This window comes from Pezoporus wallicus, unplaced genomic scaffold, assembly GCF_028554395.1.
Source record: "Pezoporus wallicus isolate ANWC-B61680 ecotype Strahan unplaced genomic scaffold, APGP_CSIRO_Pwel_v1 contig_5069, whole genome shotgun sequence".
NCBI lineage: Eukaryota > Metazoa > Chordata > Aves > Psittaciformes > Psittacidae > Pezoporus > Pezoporus wallicus.
This window is the reverse complement of record NW_026642361.1, coordinates 5929054-5951816: the sequence shown is the minus strand read 5'-3', so window position 1 is coordinate 5951816 and position 22763 is coordinate 5929054.

The window sequence follows — 22763 nt, the reverse complement described above, 5'->3', positions numbered from 1 at the left end:
TTCCACTCAGTTCCCTAGACATAGCTAGATACTCATCGATCTGTATGCAATACTGCTTCATCCAACTTTAAATGGAAATGGCAAGCATTTCAAATAAAGAATAGAAAGCCTGTTGACCTCCTTTATAGGTTTCATAACCATTCAGTTAGGTGACCTAAAAAGTGTTCAAGTGCAGATTATGTAGGGTAGTGCAAGAGAGAAAGAGGCATCCTAGTAGTCACAGTTTCGTGACACAAAATCCAAACAGTCCTGCAGCTGTATCTAGTTTTGAACATTATTGAACCTTCAGTAAACAAGAAAACAAAACCCATTCTCTTTTAATCAGAAGTTATCCTCCCATGCAATACCTCCTAACGAACCATCGAAAGACTTTCATTACTTCTTTTCCCAGCCTTCAAATTACTCCTGCTACATTAAGTTCACGTTCCACTCTTGTAAAATTTTGCATTTAACAGCTGCAAACACTTCAAACAAACTGAAAAGCATTTGACTAGGAAGGAATTGCACAACAATGTGTTAGGTCTCACATTTCACTTCTACTAGTTTCTGTTACTGGCAACATTTGCATGAGACCAGATTTTTTTTTGTTTTGTTTTGTGAACATCACATGACTAATTAGCACTGAAAGGCTGGAGTTTCTCACAATTCCATGATACCCAAGCCAGTCTGGGAGCAGGCTGGAATCTGAACCCAGATCTGGATCTGAGGCATGCCTCTTGGCCTTATCTCCAGTTAGCATCTCTCCATCAGAAGACTATGAATAATGGATAACTATCCACAAATATAGCAAACTGGCATGTACATTTGTTTTGAGAGAATAAAGTGTTAACTGGAGTTTTTAGCCTGTGTCTGGCAGAACGCCAGATGCTCTCTGTGCTTTTTTGGACCATTTGTCTCTAGCCTATCTTTCTGCTGCATAGCTACCACCCTGAGAGATCCAACATGCAAAATATGGCTTATATAAAGCTCGAAGTACAAACAACTCTGGCTACTGCCATATTTGGGTTAAAAATACTTAATTTACTTTTGTCCATCTTTCAAATGATTTAATATTTTCCCTGAACTGCATTCAGTCATCCCAGCTGGGAAGCAGGGACCTGGATAGTATGAATGGAAATCACAAGCTCAATTAGGAAAATTCCATCTGGGAAATCATACTATTTAGGATTACAAAGCTAAATGCTTTTGCTTGGCTCATTCAGAACACTTTTTAATACACATGGGTTGCTTATACTAGCATCTTATGGCCAAAAGCTGACAGTCCTTAATTAAGTAGTTTCCCTCTGCTTCCAGAAATGGATTTGCCTGACCAGGAACTGATAGATTATCTAAGGGAAGAGTTGTTATATTCATTTTCCAGGACACAACAGAGAAATAAAGAGACCAAGTTTGTTAAGACTTCTGAAATTGTGTAAATTATTAACACATTTAGGAATACACAAATATCCTGACATCTAATCCCTTGCTAGAGAGTACATATTGTATGAAATATTTGTTTCCTTCCAAAAATTAAAATTGTCACTAAGTAACACTCTATTGTCAAATTTGAGAAGCTCAGGGGCCAAGATTTGGGTTTTTAGACTCCTTCTCCATAGATCTTTTCCATGTAAGTATTTATCCCCTGCACAAACAACTGTCTACCCACATCTTCTGGGCTCGCAGTGCTCACCTATAAGGACTGATTATTTAGCCTCTTCCTCTATTCAGCATCCCTCCATAATTTCACAGAGGCAATAAGGGAATTTCCCTGTTCAGAAACAGATGCCATTTTCCAGCTCCTCCTCCAGCCCTTCCTGCTGTGTGTGCAAGGCCAGGCTGATACCCCATCAGAGAGGAGGCAAAAGCCAAGTCAGAAAGGGACAGGGGTGTTCTGCTGACCTCTGCACCAAGAGGAGAAAACTCAGGCCTTCTGCAAACCCTGAGGCAAAAGCTTTCCCTGCAGAGTTGTTAGAGAGGGTGAAGTTTTTACAATAAAATAATCATATAAAATAGTAAAATGATTATACTTGAGACATTTATAAATCAATAGTGAGGCTTTGTATATTAGAAGACATTGTAACTTTGCCATTTTGCATCATAGTTACTCTGTAACTAAATGATACAGTGGTAGTCTTGGTAGCAAGAGCTAAGATAACTGTATATGGTGAGGGGAGTATGGGTGTATGTATTGTAAAACTCTACCCAAGCAGAACCTAAGTTTAAGATAGCCAGAAAGGGCATACCAGAAGCATCCTGGTGAAGATAAGAGAATGCTAACGTCCGGAAGACGACTGGGACCTAGCCAAGTAGAGGAAAGGTGAAGAGGACAACCTGAGGAAGACTTCTTACTTCATCTGAGGAAGACTCCTTACTTCATCAGGGCGACCACCAGAGGGGGCTGCACAAGAGCAGAAGCGGCTGATAATAGACTGATGTAGCAATCTTTGATGCATATGTATTAGTCAATGATGTAATCTGTGTTGAATATGTATTAGTTACGAAATTTTAGTGTATAAATTGCGAACGCGATGTGATGGGAATCGGAACCAGATTTGGGTGCGTACCCCTGGTTCCCGGCACCTCAATAAAGCACCTCATATAACCATCCCGGTGGTTATGTGTTTGTCTCGACGCTAACAAAGTGAGCTGGAGGGTGAAGAGTTGTTCAGTTTTGTTTCTGCCCCTTTCCAGATGGCATTTTGTCAATGGTTATCTAGTAGTCCTGCATCTCTAGATATAAAAATGAAGCGCAAAAGGCTGAAAAGAGTACTTGACAAACATGCCGCTAACGTGATTTATGTGCTCATTCAAACTGGTGGCTTACCACCCAGCCAATTAATCACTCTCCAGTATTTTGAAAGTCATTAAATTCTGTACCATTTCTAACATATTTTTAACCATTAGGCAGGCTTTCTTTTGAAGTGTGATGTCACCAATTCTGAGTTTCTTTGCCACCTCATTTTATTTCTTCACTGCCTGTTAAGACATATTTAATTATGACTGCTGCTATGCCAAGTGGGTAATTTCACTTTCTTATTATAACACCTCTAAGGATGCACTCTGGCAAATGCTACGTATGTGTTTTCTCCTTCATTTCAGTTGTAGTTCCTGGGAGTTACTTACTCCTGCACAAGAGGTCCAGCTCCAACACACTGAAGCCTGTCCCCATTCAGCTGCTGCCGGGAGGGAAAGAGCTGGTGACCATCATCTTGCTATCCTGCCAGAACAATGTTAATGTGGAATATATTTTGTTTATTCATGAGAGGAAAAAGGTCTACGGTTTGAACCTAAAAGAGCTCCAGCAAAAGGGAATTCATGTCCATTTCCCAGTCTGACTGTGCAGGAGGCCATTTGAAAAAGGTGGACTGAAGTACCACATAAAAACACCTTAACGAGCAAGAGTTGTAACAAAACTCAATAATCTGACCTATTAACTTCCAGTTTTCCAGAGGACTTTACACTGCTTTTCTCTGACCTCACTTTTCCTTCTCTAAGTTTCTGCATTTTGAAAGGTTTCTACAAAAAAGGAAAAATAATCTTCATCTTGGTTACCCTTATTAATGATGTCAGGCAGGACATTTTGCAACTGAAGACTCCTTGTGCTAGAAAAGGTTTTCAGCGGATTTGACAAGAAATACCAAGAAACAAGCCCTATTTTAAAAGGAAAATGATCGATTGTTACCGCTGCACAAAGAGAAACAGAAGGTTACTTATTTAAGTGAAGGCTATGAATAAGTAAAGCACTTTAGCTGAGCCACTTTCTAGAAATGGAAGGAAACAACATACAATGCAGGGTCATAAAAAACTGGATTTAGCAGAAAGTAACCAGGGCAAACATCACCTAGTAGAGGTGACAAGGCTCAAGAGACAAGCCTTGGGAACAGTGTACTTCATTTGAAGGTGAAATAAAATGGGGAAATCTCTTACCTCATCATCTGCATAGAACCCCACTTGTCTCATGTAAACTTTAAATTAATATACATATGGGTATGAACAAAAATGCATACATGCAGATGTATATGGTGAGTACAGCCACCATTCTACCTTGCAATGCACCTGTAACTGAAGTGCAAAATGAAAGGAAAAGCACACTACCACTGCTGTAGATTCACATTTTGCTCTTGTCTGTCACTAATGTGAATGACTGGAGAAATGGGACAATGAAGCTTAGACCTGTGGACTTAATCTCATTACATTCTGAACAATAACATTTTCACTGTTCTCAGCATCAGAGAACCTGTCCTTTCAAGCACAAAGTAAATTCAAATAGCTGTATCTTGCCCTTGGGATGCATAATTGTTCAAATTACTAGGTTATAAAGATTTAGTTAATGCTTTATAAAAGGATGTTGTGATTTAGAGTGAAAGCGACAAACAAAATTTATTCTGGCTTAAAGATAGTTTTTTTTCTTTTGTGCAGAAGGTAAACTGCTAGTTCATAATTTGCGTTGAGTTAAACTATGTATGTGGCAATCTTCAGCACAACTAGCTGGAACTCAACCCAAAATCTGAACTACTCATTACCTAGCACTTAATAAATTCATCATCAGGCACAATAGTTCCACAGTGCAGGTAATCTATAAAATAGTAAACTGTAGATAGGGATAGAAAGTGCTTTGATTTGATCATTAGATGCCTAGTTGTCCTCAGTGTTAAGTACCAGCAAAACCAGGCAAGGACTCCTTGACTGAATCATCAGAGTATTCTGATAACAGGAAAAAAACACAACTAAACAAAAAAGATGTCATTCAAGCAGGAGATGGGAGATCTGATCCAAAATCTCATGGAAAGTTTGAACCCTGATCGTCATAGAATGTTCAAAGAATATGAATTCAAAGTGAAAGTTGTTCAGAAAAGTATAAGCAGAGTGCGCCATACAAAAGCACACAAAGCCAAAAATCTTTGGCTTCTACTCAAATCCAGCAGTATAAAGGCTGAGAAATAACTTGATTTATACCTGCATCTAGTCTAGAGGAGTAAAGGAAGAAGAGCAGGAAGGTAAAGTTTTCTTAAGAACAACTACAACTGCATTGATTATTAATACTTTTAGGAAGGAATTAGAAACTTTCTGAATACCTGAGTACTGAAGTTCTAAACCCAGCTTCCAACAGGACCAAGGGTACATAAAAAGCCCTCATTTTAATACAGACCCTGAGACACTAGTCAACGGGTTTAACATTGCCATCTTCCCTTTCTCAGGGTCCGGACCAGATGGTGAAGGCTGAATCTCCTGGGTTTGTAAAACCTAAAACCAGTCTTTCATTTTTCTGCACTCCTCCTCCTCACACTTCTGGCCTACAGGGATGCAATGAAGACCTTTCTTTCTTAGGGCAATATTCGTAATACTTCATCTCATTTGTTAAAGTGTGGTTTCCCTACACAAAGCCACATTTTCAGAGAGATCAACTATATCAAATTTCATTTGAAGTCTGTTCAGAGCAGCTCCATCATGGCTGGGACACAGTCTTGCCTTGCACTAACCCCTAGTTAAATAGCAACCTAGCAGCAGATTTGGAGTAGGTCACAGCCTACCTGTGCTGTACTTAACCTGTGGTTACTACAGAAAGCTGTTTAGAATATGATGATTCATCCTGTAGAAGTGTCTCTTTTTTCATGCTAGAGAGGTTTTTCGTGAAAGTGCTCTACTCAATCACCGAAGAAAAGAAATGTAATTGCTGTGAAATGCTACGCAATCCATACAAATGTGGTGTCCGGACTGGTTTATATACACATGTAAAGTAGTGGATAATAACAGCAGGAAAGAAAGAAGCATGAAGTCAGTAAAACTGAAATCAAAAGAGATACAGCTGTGGGCTCCATTCAAATTAAATTGCTTCATTTGGACCTGTTATTTACGCTATTTCATGTGTACCAGCGCCTAGAACTAATGACCTGCAGCTTTCCTCCAGACCTGAGCAGCAGCCACCATGACAGGAAGGGCTCTCATAATCAGTCAATGTCCTAGCACAAAACTGTTTAGATTCACCAAAGGCATCTCTGAATAGAAGAAATCCCCAGAAAGAAATAGATTTACACTGCTGATATTATCCCAGTTTCTGTGTACCTTTAGTAATCTTGTGTTTACAATCATCATACATCCATCAAATCAAAACCAAGCAAACATAACCCCCACAACTTTAAAAAGGTCACTTGAAAGAATCATACAAATGCATTTCAAATTGAAGGGAGCTTGAAATGGTCATATATGAAGGTATGGAATTTCATGGCCACAATAAACACTTTCGTGTTTTTCCCATGGTTCCCAGCCTTGGTCACATAGTCACTTGCAGGTAGAGCATCATTCACTTGCTTTACAGGTGCACAGCTAAAATTTGAATGGAAAAGCCATCCCCTGGCTATCTCAAGCTGGTGTTTATTCTAATTCCTTTTGAAGTCATTGCAAATCTTTCTGTTGTCTTGAACAGGTGAATCAGACTCCCCAGCACTGAAGTGAATCGCAGAGTAAAAAAAAATGCTTGCATGACTTGTATGACAACCTTATATTAAAATGAGTCCCTCCTGGGTAGCAGGATGCTGAAGTATTGCTAAGGCAGTACCCTTTCTGTCTGAGCAGTGGGTGGATTGGTTTTGTGTATTTCCTAAGTTATATTCACTTGGATTCATTCCTTCAGTGGTTACTTACAGGTACATTAGAGACACAAACTGCAGCAATACTATTTACATAACTAACTGGGGACCTGACTTTGATTCTCATCTGAAGGTCCTTGGAAGGCTAAAAAATCTGTATCAGTTAATCACATTTTGGGTCCCTGTAGGAGAGAAGCAAAAGTTACACTATTGGATGTAGTCAAACCTACAAAACAAACTGTCCCAGTGCTTGCTGAGGAAGTGCAGATTTGCTGGAAATACAAAAAAGGACTCATTTTGTTTCTTCTCCAAAGTACTCCAGGGTAGCACATCCTGTTGCTGGAATCTGTTCATGGCCACTCAATTCAGAAGGATCATGGAGCACCACAACAGACAGCACTCTTCAAACTATACGTGATGATATACTCTATGCCCCAGTAATAGCAATAAACAAATAATATTGTGACTTCAGAAGGTACATTTTAAAGGTTGACAAAGTAACAATATAATTGCAGCTAAAATATACTCAGATACTAAGAACTGCAAATGATTAAGGTTATCACTGAAACAAGGTACAATAATAAGACTTTTAGACTCTAATTTTCAGAAAATCATATACTTTATCTCTAGGGCTCCTAGGATCTAGGTCTATTGCTAATCATACCACCAGTATGTTTAAAATTTCAGCAGATCTTGGAACATTAAAAAGCCTTTAAAAAAAGGTCATAAAATTTAACTTGTCCAAAAAAACCGACTTATGGACATAAAACCACAGAACTATAGAGGGAGGGGATCACCAGAGATCTAGTACCTAGACCTAGGGGACAAGGGAGCAGAACTCAGATCAGAATGCTCATGACCTTCCCATTACAGTTGTTTATAATATCCAAAGATAGAGATTACTCAACCATTCTGGGCAACATCTTACACTGAATTATTTTTCCTTATGTCCAATTACAATTTCTTGCATTTATTCTCATGACCCTTGGGGTTTATCCTCTCACTATGCCTCCTGGGAAGAATCTGGCTCCATCTTCTCTATAAGCCTACAGTTAGATTCCCTCTTACATTTTCTTCTCCATGTTAAGCACAACCAATTCCCATTCAGATATCCTTTACTCCAGCTCCCTAACCATCTTCAAGGCTCTCCGTTGGGTCACTATTTGTCCCATACTCAGATGTTTCCCTTTGTCAGTGGATTGGTAGGATAATCACTTGATTGCCTGCTAAAAAGTCATTAAACAGTTCAGCCTTCTTAACATCATCTATTTATAGCTATCCTCCTTTAATAAGTAGGAGAGAATTTTTTCTGGTCTGGTTTTCCTCTTGGTGTCAATATCCTTCTACACCATTTCTTTTTTGCAGTTTGTGTCCCTTCTAGGTGAATCGTTCTATTAGCTGCTTTTTATGAGTGTGCCTTTATATGCTTTTGTGCTCATCCTTAATGTCCAATAAAGTTTCCACTTCCTAGATGGTGTTTTTAAATCATTGACTTCAGCCAAATTATTATCTTTTTTTTTTCCTGTATTTCTTCCATAATCAGAAAGAATTTGTGCCCTTGTCAATATGACTGTAGAAGGCTTCCAGGTTATTTTAACTACTTTCTCTCCTTCAGTCAGCTTCCCAAAAGATCTTATAAAGCAGTAAGCTGAGTTAATTGTAGCTCATCTACTTGAAATCTGTGGGTTTATTAAATTGTTCTGCATTCCTGCTACAAAGATTGTGAGTAAATAAATGTATGCTGATGCACACACTTACCATGGAAAATTTAAAGCCAGAAAGATGAAGATTATCCATTATTAAAAAAAAATAAAAGCACCTTAATTTAAACAAGATATAATCATTCCAAAGCAGAAAGTAAGTCCTATTTCTGACACTCACTAGCATTTTGGTCCTTTACCTGTACAGATAAGCAATAGGAGGCTGAAACCTGTGATTACCTTAATTTAAACAAGATATAATCATTCCAAAGCAGAAAGTAAGTCCTATTTCTGACACTCACTAGCATTTTGGTCCTTTACCTGTACAGATAAGCAATAGGAGGCTGAAACCTGTGATTAAGGCGGCCTAAAAAGACAAGTGAAAAGTAAGCAACAAAGATTCACTGAGAAAAAACTGAAGCACAAAGTTCTAGAAGTAATTCACACAAATAATGCAGACCCTTTTTTTCAAGGAAATCAATACAGAACTGAAAATCAGGAATTCCTTGAATTGGATTCCTAGATACTTATTTGGTATCTCCTATTGTTTGGAGAAATCACTTTCATTCATTTGAATGAGAATTTGGCACTAAAATATATTTGAAGTCTCTAGTGTTAGAATACTAAAAATCAGGGAGGCATCCATTTGGAAATCATTGAGAGGATTTGAAACAGCAGAAGAAAACAATGGTTAGATTATGTAAACAAGAAAATACCAACAATAATATATTTAAATTTTGCATGCATGTGTTAAAACTATCTCTGTATTAGTTACAGAAAAAGTCAATGTTATTAGCTCTAATGGATTTTTTCTTAAAGTGTTTCTTTCATCTATTAAAAAAACACATTATTGACTGAAAAAAAACAATAAGCTTATAGGAAATCATGCCAGTAAAAAAGAAAATGCACATACTTTACAACAGAAATGAAATATTCTAATAAAAATATACTTAAAGTATAAAAGATTCAAGGCTGAAATTTAGTAAACAGACTTATTCTGTAAGAATAAGCTTCAGGTTTGGAATTAGAATGATCTGAAAACACTGAACACATTAAACATGACCTTTAAGCTTCAATTTCATGCGTAGGAGTGTGAGGTTAATGAAAGAGCTGAAAGATCATATTTGTAAGAAATCTGCCTGCTGGTGGAAGTCATGTTAGTCTAGCTAATGCTGTTAACATTCTCCACAGTCAGTGGACACTAAGGTCTGACACGTTATTTATTTGATGAAGTGTTTTAGTCTTAAGTCCCATTTTTTGTATTTCCTTTGTTTTCTTCATGTTTTCCGTGATTTCAAGTGGGAAGATAAAAAGGCAACCTTTTGACTAGGCCAAAACTGTACATCCGAAGCCTGGAGAGCATTTGGACTGACAGAGGAACTTGGCGCTTAACATCCTACATTGCTGGGGTGTTACATTATTTGTTTAATACCTGCAAGACTGATATGTTTGTTCTTTCTTTCATCACTCATATACATAATCTTCCCCCTGCAGTTTTTAGTTTTTTTCTTCCTGGCAAATAAGCCTGTGACTTACAAGTCCAGCAAATAAGTTTCTTCACTAGTGAAGCTGTATGGTTAAATAACTCTCTCCAAAAAAAAAGGAAAAGGGGTGAATTACCAAAGATATTAAAAAAAAATAATCGTACTGTGAAGATTGATACAGAAGTTGATGGGTTTCCTCAATAGCATTCATTTATTTGTCATTGCTTCTGACAAGAGGACAAGCTGGCCAGGGATTTGAAGAGGGTCCAATTAGATCTCTTCATTACATTGAAAACTCCCAAAATGTCAAACGAGGGTGAAAGATATATTTCCCTCTGCTCACTGCATTCCTGTTGCACAGGTCTTTTACTGTGATTTGTTGTGCACTGTCCCATTTGAGTCCTACAAAAGTCACTTTATCCCAGCTAAGGCCTGGGCATTCATTGGCTCTGCTTGCTCAGCATACCTTCAGGCTCTGCAGTGCATCATTCTCCAAGCTTGCTGATTTGTTTGTTTGCTTCTTTTCCATGTTGCCTACTGCATCTCATTTGCTGCCTTTCCTTTGCTGTACTCTGCATCTTACATAGCTCACTGATCCCAAAAAGGAGAGCATCTTCCCCGTTCTGCCCCATTCAGAGAGCAGCAAGCACACACAGACTGGGAGTCTCCCTTTCCATCACCCAAGATCCCTCTGCTATGGGAACATGTGCTGTGATGTACCATATCGTGCATGGATACAAGCATATCAAACATCACCACCTGAGCCAGTACAGAAATGCGAAGCATTTTATTGATTTTAGGGGGTTTACTGATTTTACTGTGTCACACTTTCTATCAGAACAAATGGTTGGTAGTAGAAGGTGAGAGAAACATACTATACACTGGTGTATAAATTGTGCAAATTTTTTGTTTCCCTCTTTGTCTGTCTTCTATCTCAGTGTTGTCTTGTACATCATAATCTCTTTTTAGCAAGAACTTTTTGATGCGGCATCCAACCCCCAGTGCTTTTTTACACACACAGAAGCACATTAAAAGAACATTAAAGATGTGCCAAATACTTAAGACTGTCAGCATTAGCATTGTTTGTGCAGCTTTAATTTGGTCTCTCATGTATACACGCTATGATGCAGCTGTTAGTATTTCCCACAGACCCTCTGCCTTAGTCAATTCACAAGATGAACAGAGCTTACCAAATGAGAATTTATACTCTGTCTCATTTGTCCTCATTTATGGTACACAAATAAACTTTGGAGTTTATGCAAAGAAAATCCATTTTCTTACATTTCTAGAATATTCATCATTACAGTGATTCTCTTTCACAATCATAGACTTAGTGTTTGTAAGACAAAAATACTATTATTGGGATTTTCCCATAGGGTTTTGAAAACCTGGGGGACCAAATCTCTTAAAGAGTAGACTCAGTTGCTGCCTGAATGACAAAAAGCACCTGGCATCTTCAGCTTTATTGGATGAGACATTGAAGAGCTCTTCTGATTAATTTTACATCCTACATGTCTGCTCACATAAATTTATGACCTTTACTATCGACTGTCTTGAACTACATACCAAACATCTCCACCCTATGTGACCATCAGTGTATCTGCAGGCACAATTTCTCCTGACCATCTTTAATTAACTTATTCGTGCTTTAATTGAACTTCTGTCAATTTTGCATCAAGAGCTGCCTTGGGGAGTCTCAACCTAAGAGAGTCATCAGCACACAAGTCATGCCCATCGGTTGCATTTAGGTACAGCAAGAGTAGTCTGGAGAAAATATTCAGCATCATCCAAAATTCCCAGATGGAGAGCTCATGTGACAGTCAAATGCTTCATTGTGAAGGTGGCTACTAGTTCAGTCAATCACCTGGTATCAGGGTAGCCAATTTCCTCATTCCAGTCCATTGTGTCAGATATACAGAGATGAGCTGGGGACCATACAGGAAATTAATAGTTAAAGGTTGCTGGGTGTGCACTAGGCACAGCCCTGATACCCAGCTCCACTAGTTCCACCACTATAATTCAACTATGTATCTCACTTATAACTTAAGTCTCATAGCTCAGGTCATAACTCACAAATATCAGTTGACTTCTTTTATGCATTAGAAAGCAGGTATGTTTTAGTGGGAAAAGTTTTTCCTTATTCCTGCTGCCCCATCTCCTGCAGGATCAAGCCAGTCCTTGATTTAGCTTTTTCACCTGATTTGTCTTACATGTTCCCTTGCTCTGATCCTTTCTATTCAGGTTGTCCCAAACTGGGAGTCTAAGATGTTCATATCAATCCACATCTGTTTGCAATACCACTCCAAATCTGGTCTTCAGGGATCCTCATTGCAAACCCAAACTTCTTTTTGTTTGAGGTTTTCTTTCTAGTTTCTCCCCAGTGTCGCGACCCAACCTTCCCCTGTTTAGGCAGTTCACCTGAGAATAAGGAAGAGTTGTTTTACCCCTTCCTTTGCCTGAAGCTAGCCTCTTAAGCCATCAGTGCATTGTATCCTACTTTTTCCTCCCCCTACCCCTCCTTCCCTTCTTTTCATTTTCATAAGCTGAAAAAGAGCTAATATTAAGATTTTAAAAACAAAAGGAAACATTCTGGCCCCAGCATCTGGTAAGAAGAGTTCAGCCTTCACAGTCTAAATCTGGCAAGGTTAAAATAAAATTAAAAAAACCCACCCTGAAGTAGGAAATGCCAACAAATGTGAACTGTAGGCAGACCTACTGATGCTTTCTGTACAAAAGAAACTACAGAAAATTATCCTAAATTTCACTTCTGTTTTGCTTTATGTCAGTTTTTTAGCTCTTTTCCTTATGACCAAGAGTCAAGAGATGCACCAAAATTCACTTTGTACAGCAATCCATACGCTTCTATCAAGAAAGAGGGACTCTGGCAGGAGTTGGTGTTATCAGGCAACACTAACTGATACTGTAGAAATACAGAAAAAGAGTTGTACATAAAGCTGCACAAAGGGTCTAAAAGGTTAGTTAAATACTGCCTCTTCTTTCTATTCCCCTTTTCTGTGCATGCTGTGCTGTTCCCTTAAGACTGAGTCACTCCCTGTTCTAGGCAGGCCTATTGTCTCAGTACAATCTATTGCCTGTGAAATGCAGGTGCTATTTCTAGAACAGTAGGAACTTTAATTCTGATATTGGTTTTATAATAGCTTGTAACAGAGATAAATTCAAATGAGTGCTTTGTCATCCATTCCTATATTTCTCCTTTTTGTTTTTTTTTTTCCTGGTCATGATGGAAGTTTTCCACCTTTAAGATAGGGCATGATGCTGCCACAGCCATTGAGCTGTATTTGCTAAACTGACCATCCAGGTGTAAATAAAAATCATCCCTTTCTTGCTGTTATTTTCTAGAGGCATCTTTCCTTCTCTAATCCTCCCACACTGGGTTTCTCTTTCTTTCCTTCCTCAAGCATCCCCAGATGCAGAAAAAATTGTCACTTTCATGTAACATCATTGAAATCTCTTTGTACTCATTTCCACTGCAGTCCCACTGGTGCCCACTCTCTCTGCTGACATGATACTTTCAATCAGTGAGAAAATTCTCCAGCTGTGTTGTTTAGTATGATGCAAAACAAGCTGATTAGTAACAGCAACAACAGGAGTAATTAAAACAGAAACACAAAAGAACTGAAAAAGAAAAACCCACACCAAATACCTTGAACTCAGAATTTTTCCTTAACACTTAATCCTTCTTCTTTTTAGGAAGAAAATAAATATTTTAAAACTAAATACTTTCCTACAGACTTCTGGTGAATCCAAAGTTCATCTTCTATGTACAAGGCACTATAAAAGAATGAGTTACTTGATCTACTACATCCAAACAGCTGACAGATATGTGAGGCTACCATTAATGTATAAATATATATGTATTTTATATTTTTGTAGCTTTTTTTGAAAAGACCATGCCTTATTTCATGAAATACATTGAGTAATCAATCTTTATTTATAAAGCTGGTTTTATGCATAGCACATCTTAAAAGACTAGAATAAAACAGATAAAAATATCAGTGACAGATAAAAAAGAACTAACTATATTAATCAAATGTTTCCAGAAGAGGGAAGCTTATGTAATTTATGAAAACAACATTTGATCAGAGAGAGATCTTAAACTTTAATTTAAATGCATGAGCAGATGTGACTGACCTAAGGTCACTAGAAACAAAACCCAAGAAAGCCCATCTCCAAAATGCAGAGTATGAGAGCAGAAATTTTTGCCATTTTCAGTGAGCCCAAGTGGATTCCTTTCATTTGAAACCAAAGTCAACGGAAGTCAATTAAGATATTTCTATGAAAAACAGTGAGATTTGGACTGAGTGCTAAACAAAGAAATGGCTGTTATGGGAAATCACATACATTGTTATCCAGAATATATCTACGGAAGATCTTGCAAAAACAACTCCTTTTTTCCAGATATTAAAATGTAAGGTCTGTATTCCTTATGGTTGCATATTTATTTCTGAAGATGCTCTTCTGTACCATAACTACATACTCTTGCTATACTTTCTGAAAGGGAAAGTAAAAGGAGTGACAGAATATGGTGAGACATCAAATGCAATGCACCTTCAGAAGCAGGCTCCTCTTATCTTAGGAAATAAAGGTAAACATGAAAGAATGAATACAAATGTTGCTGGAGCAATGGGAGAATCTGAGTCCTGAAACCCTAATTTTTGCAATGCTTTTAACCAGAAAATGTCTAAACTAAAAAACATTAACAGAGCTTAAGGAGAGGCAGCTACCTTCCAGCTGAGTGCTCTAGTCAGAGGGTTTAACTCTTTTTCTCCCTGGTTTCCTTTTGCCTTTGTACTTACATATTTTGCACTGCTTTGTATACACCATCAAAGCTCAGACACAGCTCACACACAACTCAAACCCTGCAGACCAAGTATTTCCCAAAACTAGGTCTCCTCCTCTTTTGTCAAGTCTTTTAGATATCTACTAATATACAAATGAATGGATACTAATAAATTAAACAGTTCTGGGATGCAAACTTGAGTATTTGGCTATAATCATCCATTCTAGTTAGCTGCTAGCACATTCCATGGCACCTTTTGATCAAGCTGAGATTTATCGGGTTCAGGGCTAAGACAGTCCAGATGTGGTTTCCAATAGTCAGAATAAATGAGGCCGCCTTTTGAGACCACCTTTTCTTTATTTATTTTTAATGTTTTTCTCTGCAGGAAAAAAAGAAGAGTTTAACCAAATAAGTGAGTGTTGTGACACTCCACATGCTCTTCTGGGCAAATGTTTTTTTTCTGGGCTGTTTTACTTAGTGGTATAGACAAAATCCTTTCATTATGACAGTTTAATAGAATAGGGCACAGCTTCTTAAGCCTATTTCTCAACTCTAGCTTTACAGAGATACTGAATCTTAAACAAGTATCTCAAGCTACATCAAGACAGGATTTTACATATATGTATGTTTCTGAGGCTTCCTGTTGGAAATTACAATCCTGGCCATTCATTTCTCTTATTAAGCATGTAAGCTGCCTTGGCACTTACTCCCAAACTTTGAACCCCACTCACTAAAGAGATGTGTGATAAACCTTCAGCTTTTGTATTGACAATCTTTCTGAAATGCCAACATCCCTTTTTTAATTCTCAGCTAATGTATGCTGCTAGCTAATCCTGAGTACTTGTAGCTTTGTTTCATTTCTCATCTGCTGTCATTCCTCCTCTTCTAGGTTAATTCCTTCCACCTTTCCTTTCACATGCTAGTAGAAGCAGAATATCATCAGGCAGACATCACCAAGTATCTGTTTTTTTCTCCTCACTTTGGTTGGTTGCTGCTAACAGAATCCTCTCAGGGTAATTTGAGAAGTGTCCTTTTAAATCACCTTTATGCTATCATACTCTGAAAACTGTAGGAGAGTAATAAATATATTCAGACAAGCTTCTTTTTTCTTCTTCTTTTTATTTTTTTTCTCTTTCCTTCCTTGTCCCCTAACAGATTGTGCAAATGCCTATTTGGCTTGAGGTAATATACACAACCCCACCCCCACCCACCCCCAAGAAATACTTACATAACAGAAAAAGAAGGACATATTATAAAATCATCTTAAGGATAGGGAAAACGTGAAGCTGCCTTGGCCTACTTGTGTGTATTTCTGCTTGTGGGAGATGAGAAATGATGGGAGCAGGAGGTTAGATGTAACGGCCCTACCCCTATCCTGAGCTGCCTACCCAGTGCGATCAGTCTAAGTTGCCAGTTTGAAAACAGCGCTCCCCTGCTTGTTAAGATGAGCTAGTTCCCGCCTGTGCTTTGAGGGGTATGTGTTGGTACTTGGCCAAATTAAATCACGCTTCTTTCTTTGCACCAAGTCTTCTTGCTCTAGAGATGATCTTGCAAAGGAGCCCTGTCATTTTCATCACTTGCCTGTCTTCTTAGCATTTGTGCCAGCTGCTGGTTTTGTCTGTGAGGACAAGTTTCCGTCAAAGTCCCACAGGACCCCACCCAGGTCAGTGATGAGTCCTTATTTGCAACTGTGGTTGCAAAATCTGCAGTCTCATTTACCAAATGTTTAGCCTTTTAAATCTGTTCCAGTGACAGCAATGTGTGGAACTTTCCACTGACCTCAAAACACTTCATAAAGAAGGTCATCTGGCATTTCTTCTGGTTCTTTACAGTCCTTTGCCAAGGTCACGTAGAAGGACAGTAGCAGAACTAGGAAAAAAAAATACAGAACTCCTGAGTACTCTGCGTTCTAGGCGTTCCCCAGGAAAGGAAGAAATTAAGCTGAGAGATCTTTAATCTCTACCTGAAAAGTCACTCAGAGACATGCAAAAAGAAGCTGCATTTTAATAATGTCAGGGAAGAGTAAAGGCTCTAATTATAAATGATGCTTCCTTCAGAACTGCAGAGCTCTGACTAAAGCCTGTTACTATACAGCTGTTGAAAATATTTCAGGTTTATGAGCTAGAGCTGAAACTACTTGCTGTTCAGAATAACATTTATTTTTCAGCTAAAATATTTTGCAGCTCTGCATAGGTAAAAATCTATGCAGAAACTTTATCTCTTCATACTTTGATGATACGTAGAGGACATTAGAGATATTTTATGCTTTCAGTTAGATGAAGTCCAGAATGGCAATAGGTCCCTTAAGCATATAACATTAAAGCAAATTGTACAGTCCTTTCTAGAAACGCATTCTGTGGTCTATAGCCAGATAACTGAAAACTTTTGTTAGCATAGAGTTCCAAAGGGCTTGCCACCCAAATGCTCCTTTTCTTCCTCACAGTAATTATTTCCCCCAACCATGAATGTGTTGTTATCTACAGTATACTGCTAATCATCAGAAACAAAGTCCCTGAGTTGAGGAAATGGTGTAGGACTGAGGTGAAGAAGCTCATGAATAAGAAATGGGAACTCTGGACCATCTGTTAGTAAATGGGAGGACAGATAAATTAAGGTTTATGCAGGATAATTTTAAGCCCCATCTCTAAATTGTGCTTGATGCTTCATATTGTTAAGAAAAGATTCATCCTCCTGCATGCAGTTAATGTCCTTAACATATTTTGGGGATTGCACTGTTTTAGAATTGCTAAGCGATTCACTGTCAGCAGATGACAGGGATTGTATCAGCTCATGCTGTCCTCAAAATGGTGAAGTCACTGCTCCATTTTCTCACACCATTATAAAATACCTGAACTGTAATTCAGACTTGGCCTTTAAGAGCTCTCAAATGCCTGGAAAAATGTAGACAATAATTTTTCATGTAATGCTGGGCATAATTTTACCACTCTTATTACACACATACTGGTGTATGCTAGTCTGTCTCCACTGAAGCACAAGAAATCTTGGAACATATAAATGCATGAATACTAAAATAAGTAAAAGGGTTACTTACTGTTCACTTTATCAGTTGATGGTTTTTTTTTCATCACTTCAAAGCAATGAAGTGATACATCCCCTTCTGCATTTGGGATTTTTGGAGCAATGGTGGTCTCTGGTCATTTTTCTGTACCACATACCATGTATCCTGGGGACACACTGGGACCACTATAGGCACACAGCATTTCAGAATACATCAGGGACACAACCCTTTCAATTGCTCAGCTATTTCCTCCAGTCAGAACAATACAGGTTAGAAATGGAAGCTCCAAGTTGCTCAATAAAGATGATCCCCCATGTTAAAGGAAACCAGTTGGTCTCTGAAGATTTAAAGATTTCAAACCCACTCTGTGCCACCAGAAAGATGACAGAAACTTGTTAGAGAGATGAATTCCTATACTGACTTACCTGCACAATGCATTAATGTGCAAACTGCTTTATACAATGAAACCTGGGAAATATTTCTGCTCTGATCTCAACTACTCTACAAAACAAGTGGCAATATTTGCATCAGAATTTCTACCAAAAGTTAGCATTTCTGAAACAGGAATCTTATGAATGATACCCAAGTTAGTTAACTTCAAGTACACAGAAATACATAAACTGTGCACATATGCATAGATGCATGTGTGCGTGCATATTCTCTGTGATTAACAGAGTTGAAAATTACCAAGCAAATTCTCTTTACTAAACCAGAATTGAACAAATGCATGCAACATGTCTGAGTGCCAAGTAAGACTAATTACAATACTCAGCTGGTCTCCAACAAATGAGTGATCTTAACTGTTTGTTTTTCAGCTGCCAGATGGAGTGAAGTGAAATAGTCTGTGCCATGCAACTAGGGAAGACAAAAATCTCAGAAAATTCAGATTTATGCTTGATTGTTTCTGACAAGAACATTTTGTACCTCAAAACCATGTATGTTTGTAATTCCAGCTTTCAACTAAAAGAACAATTGCTCATTTCCCCATCAACCTCCTAAGGGAAGGCTGCATTATATCCATTTTCCAAAAAAGACACACTGGACCAGAGATTTTAACTGATTGAAGTCTAGGTCACACTACCTTGTATTTGAAGGGTGGTGGTGCCTTAGGTCTACAAATAGCCCGGTAGATTTTCACTGATACCAGGAAGGGCAATAGGGTGTGAATAAGGTACAGACCACCCCATGGAGGGTTTGAGAACTGCTCATGGTTCAGGGAAGGCTCGCAGTACTACTTACCATGCTTTGGTCAAAGAATAGCAGGACCCAAAAGAGTTCATAAAAAGCTGTTTTGAACTTCATGTTGTTAAGCTTGGAAAGAAGCTCTGGGTTTAAATAAGCCCAGCTGGCAGCTGAAGTGCCTTTTATGTCTGGCTGGCACCAGGGAGCCGGATTGTGATCCCCTGACACAGCTGGACACCGGCTCTCTTTGCATGGGGGAGATGGCACCACATGGGGACTAAAGTGCAAATGAAGTTACTGCTGCCTGACCCTTTTGCTTGTATAATTAGGGTGATGAGAGGGGAACAATACATTTGAAGTTGCAACTGCTGCTCCAGCCACATCCAGCTGATAGTTTGACACATCTATGAAAACAGCATGTGTCGTGACATTTGAAGACTAATAAGCAATCCCAGGAAACTCTTCAGAACAAGCTGTGTACGGCACTGTGTACGTGTGTGCATCCACTTTTAATTTGCATTAAATAATTCTCCTTGTAATTTACTGATGTTCCCAATCCCTTTCCCCTCCCTCCACATGCCAGCAGGAGCCTGTTATGGAAGTGAAGTAAAAAAAATCTGATTTTCACTGCTGGAGGCTGAGATGTATACAAAATTATTCTATTTATGTCCTTATTACCAGGTAAGGACATCTGTAGGATTTACACAAGCCACAAACATAAAGGATTTACTTAACATAAAGGGTTTTACTTTGGTGGAGAAATATAAGCCCAATGAGAATGAATGAAAGAATAAACGAACTATAATTTTTCTGATATAGGTAGAGCCAGAGAATATCCTAATTTCTTTGCATAAAAAGAAATTTTGCTCAAATATCTCTGAGCTATCAAAACAGACATATAAATCCCATGATGTTGAGATTCCATGGGTAGATTGGGATCTCGTAAGTTGTGAGGGGTTCAAGTATTTAGGGGCAAAGGTTAGTTGGCTTCATTATTGAAGTGAGAGGAAAGAATGAAAGACCTGTCAAAAGAATTCTCATACGTATTTTACATTTTTCGGTGACATCCAGTGTTAATATTTTAGCATATGATGGATTTAATTTCTCCCAGTTAAATGTAACCTTTCTTTCCATCGAGTGTGGGTCAGGGTACACACATTTACCAAATACACACTACCTGAAAGGCTATCTGAAAACCACCCCAAAATGAATAAGTTTCTGACGATTTTCTTCTCCTTTTGCTCATGAAAAAACAGCTTATAATATCTGCCTTCAGCATCTTATTGAGAAGAGATTAACTACCTATACCTACGAACTCTGAGCATCCTATACCTAGAGTTTTCCCGCTGTTTCTCTCTACCCCATGCCGGCGTGTTAATACCACTGACTGGTTTATGCTGAGCCTGAACTGAAATTTGTTTCCTTGTGCCATCTGGTGGATATTATTTGTAGATGCATAATAGCTTCAGTGAAGATTTTCATCCACTGTTGCTTTGTCAGGATCATTTCTGAAATACAGTAATAAATCTGGATGAACTTTGGGTAACGTAAACATTTATGTATGCCTCACTTTAACTGCATGCTACGTTTCTGTTTCCTGTGAGAGTAGAGGAGCACAAAAGTTAATTTTTCACCTTGAAAAAATAATTTTAAAGAAGGGTGAAAAACTGTTCTATGGTTTGCAGGCAATTCTGCATTTTGAAAGCTACTGCATTTACTTCACGAGCTTTTCCCACAATACTTGTCCATTGAAACAGCTTTATAATAAATCAAAAAATAGCTGATGATTTCAGGAAAACTTTGCAAAAGTCATCAAAATAGTAGAGTTGCTCCTTTGCTAAAAGCAAAACATTGCTTTTCTTGGTTGCTTCAGAAACGTCCATGTAGTAAAATGTCAAGCAACTAAGTAAATTAATACTTTATTAAAAAGAACTTTTAAGATTGATTTTGAAATATTCTATTGAAATATTCTCATTGAAATATTGTATTTAAATTCACTAATACTGATACAGAAGTAGTTATTCTTCAGGCTACAGTTTGTTGGGTTTTTTTTTCATTTACTGCCATATTTAAGTTTATGTATGGATAATGTGATTTTTTCCACTTAATTTAGTTGCATATTATTTGTTCATCTCTAGTGCTCCCCACAAAACTACCATTCCATGATTTCTATTAATGGAAGTTATTTTTATTGGTCATAAAGTCCTTGAAAACAATATTCTAATAGGAGAAGAGAAAGGGTCAATATGACTTGCTTACACTAGAAGAAAAATAATCCTTCAGGATTTTAGTTTTTCCTGGAAAATTCTCCCCTTGTTAGTCAGACAGTCCCAGGTAATGTTGATATAGAAATTCAGATTTATCCAGTAAGTAAATTAATATCAAATTGATTTACATTATAGTCTTCCAATTTTAAAATTGAAGAGATGAGACACCTTAGAATTCTAATTGAAATTATTTTCCAATAAAGTTTTTAATTTTTAACTAAAGTTATATGAAAACATCTCTCTTCAGAATATAAGCCTGTTGTAGATCAAACCCCAGTTTCTTTCTACATGTCATGAGTCTATTGTAAGAAGAAATTGCATTTAGTTAGGATATAACCTTGGCTTTCAAAGCTTAGATAGCTGTTACACTGAAAGTTTCTCATTTACGTGCCTTCATGTCTGCTTAACAATTAACCAAGAATTACTTTACCAACTGTGTCTAATTTAGCTTTTGTGCTTAATTTCTAGGATTAAATTAAAAACAGATGGCCCCTGAGTGGTAAAATGATCATAAATTAGTCTTATATATTGAAATTAACATGGCAAAATATTAAAATGAAACTGTAGCACATTTTTTGCTGTGCCTTGCTTTTTGTGAAAGTTAGCATGATGATGCATGTAATTGAGCAATCTTGTGCTACAAAGCTGGAGAGCTAAAACTCAATCTGTCCAGAGAGTCACCTCCTATGACATAGGGTATTTTTCCACAGAATTACACAGGAGGATTTTCTGGTCTTAATTTCATAATACATTAAATAAGACAGGATTAATATTATGATTTAGAGATCTGTTCATCACCAGAATGCAGTTTAGGGGGCATAGACCCTATGAATTCAATGAGATTTAGGCATTCCTTTCTGCACCCTAAATGGTCCCTCAGATCCACATATAGTCAGCAGAGAGCTACTTACCTCAGCATGAAAGAACAATCAGACCTTGAAAATTTAATTTGCAGAAAAGCTGTTTAAATTCTCATTAGTTTTCCTAGAAAGTCTCTTTGAGGGAAAAGTTCCCTTTTCAGAGTTTTTCCTAAGATTTTGGGATGAGATATAGATATCTCCTTATTCTACATGTACTTCTTACAAAACAAAGTCAGTACTTGCACAGAAAAGAAGGGATGTTTTTGTAAACAAGTAGAACTTGTGTAAATGTGGAGGCATGGACACAATATAGACAGAAAACCCTCTTTTCACTGACACCACATTAAAGGTATAACCTACCCTAAGTAATACACATTAATTAATTAATAAGATTGTTGGGAAAGAGGGTATAGAGGATTAGGTCAGCAGTATGAAAAATTCTGTCATTGTTTTTAATAGGTGGGCAACCCATTAATCAATTTATTTATTTATTTTTTCTCCTGAGGAACATCAGATACCTGCAAGTGTTTGTATTTTAGCTCTTCTGTGTGGAAGGGATGAGAAGTACTTTCAATCTCCTTCATCTCATCCATCCTGCTTCTCCTCCCCTGATACAGAAACCACCAAACCATTCTTCAAGAAAGCTGTGCCTGCAAGCACAAAGCAAAGTATGCATACAAATGAAGGCAATGCAATTGGAGCTGATTTATCGATGTCCTCGAGGCTTTTGTGCAAAGAACTCCTGCTGACTTTGGGGATAATAAAACAGGATTAGGCCCCTGGAATCATGTCAGAATTAACCCTCTGACCTCAAGTTCTTTTTGACCCATACAATAAAAATGTTTTTCTAACAAAAAGTTCTTCTCTTTTTATATGTGAAAATT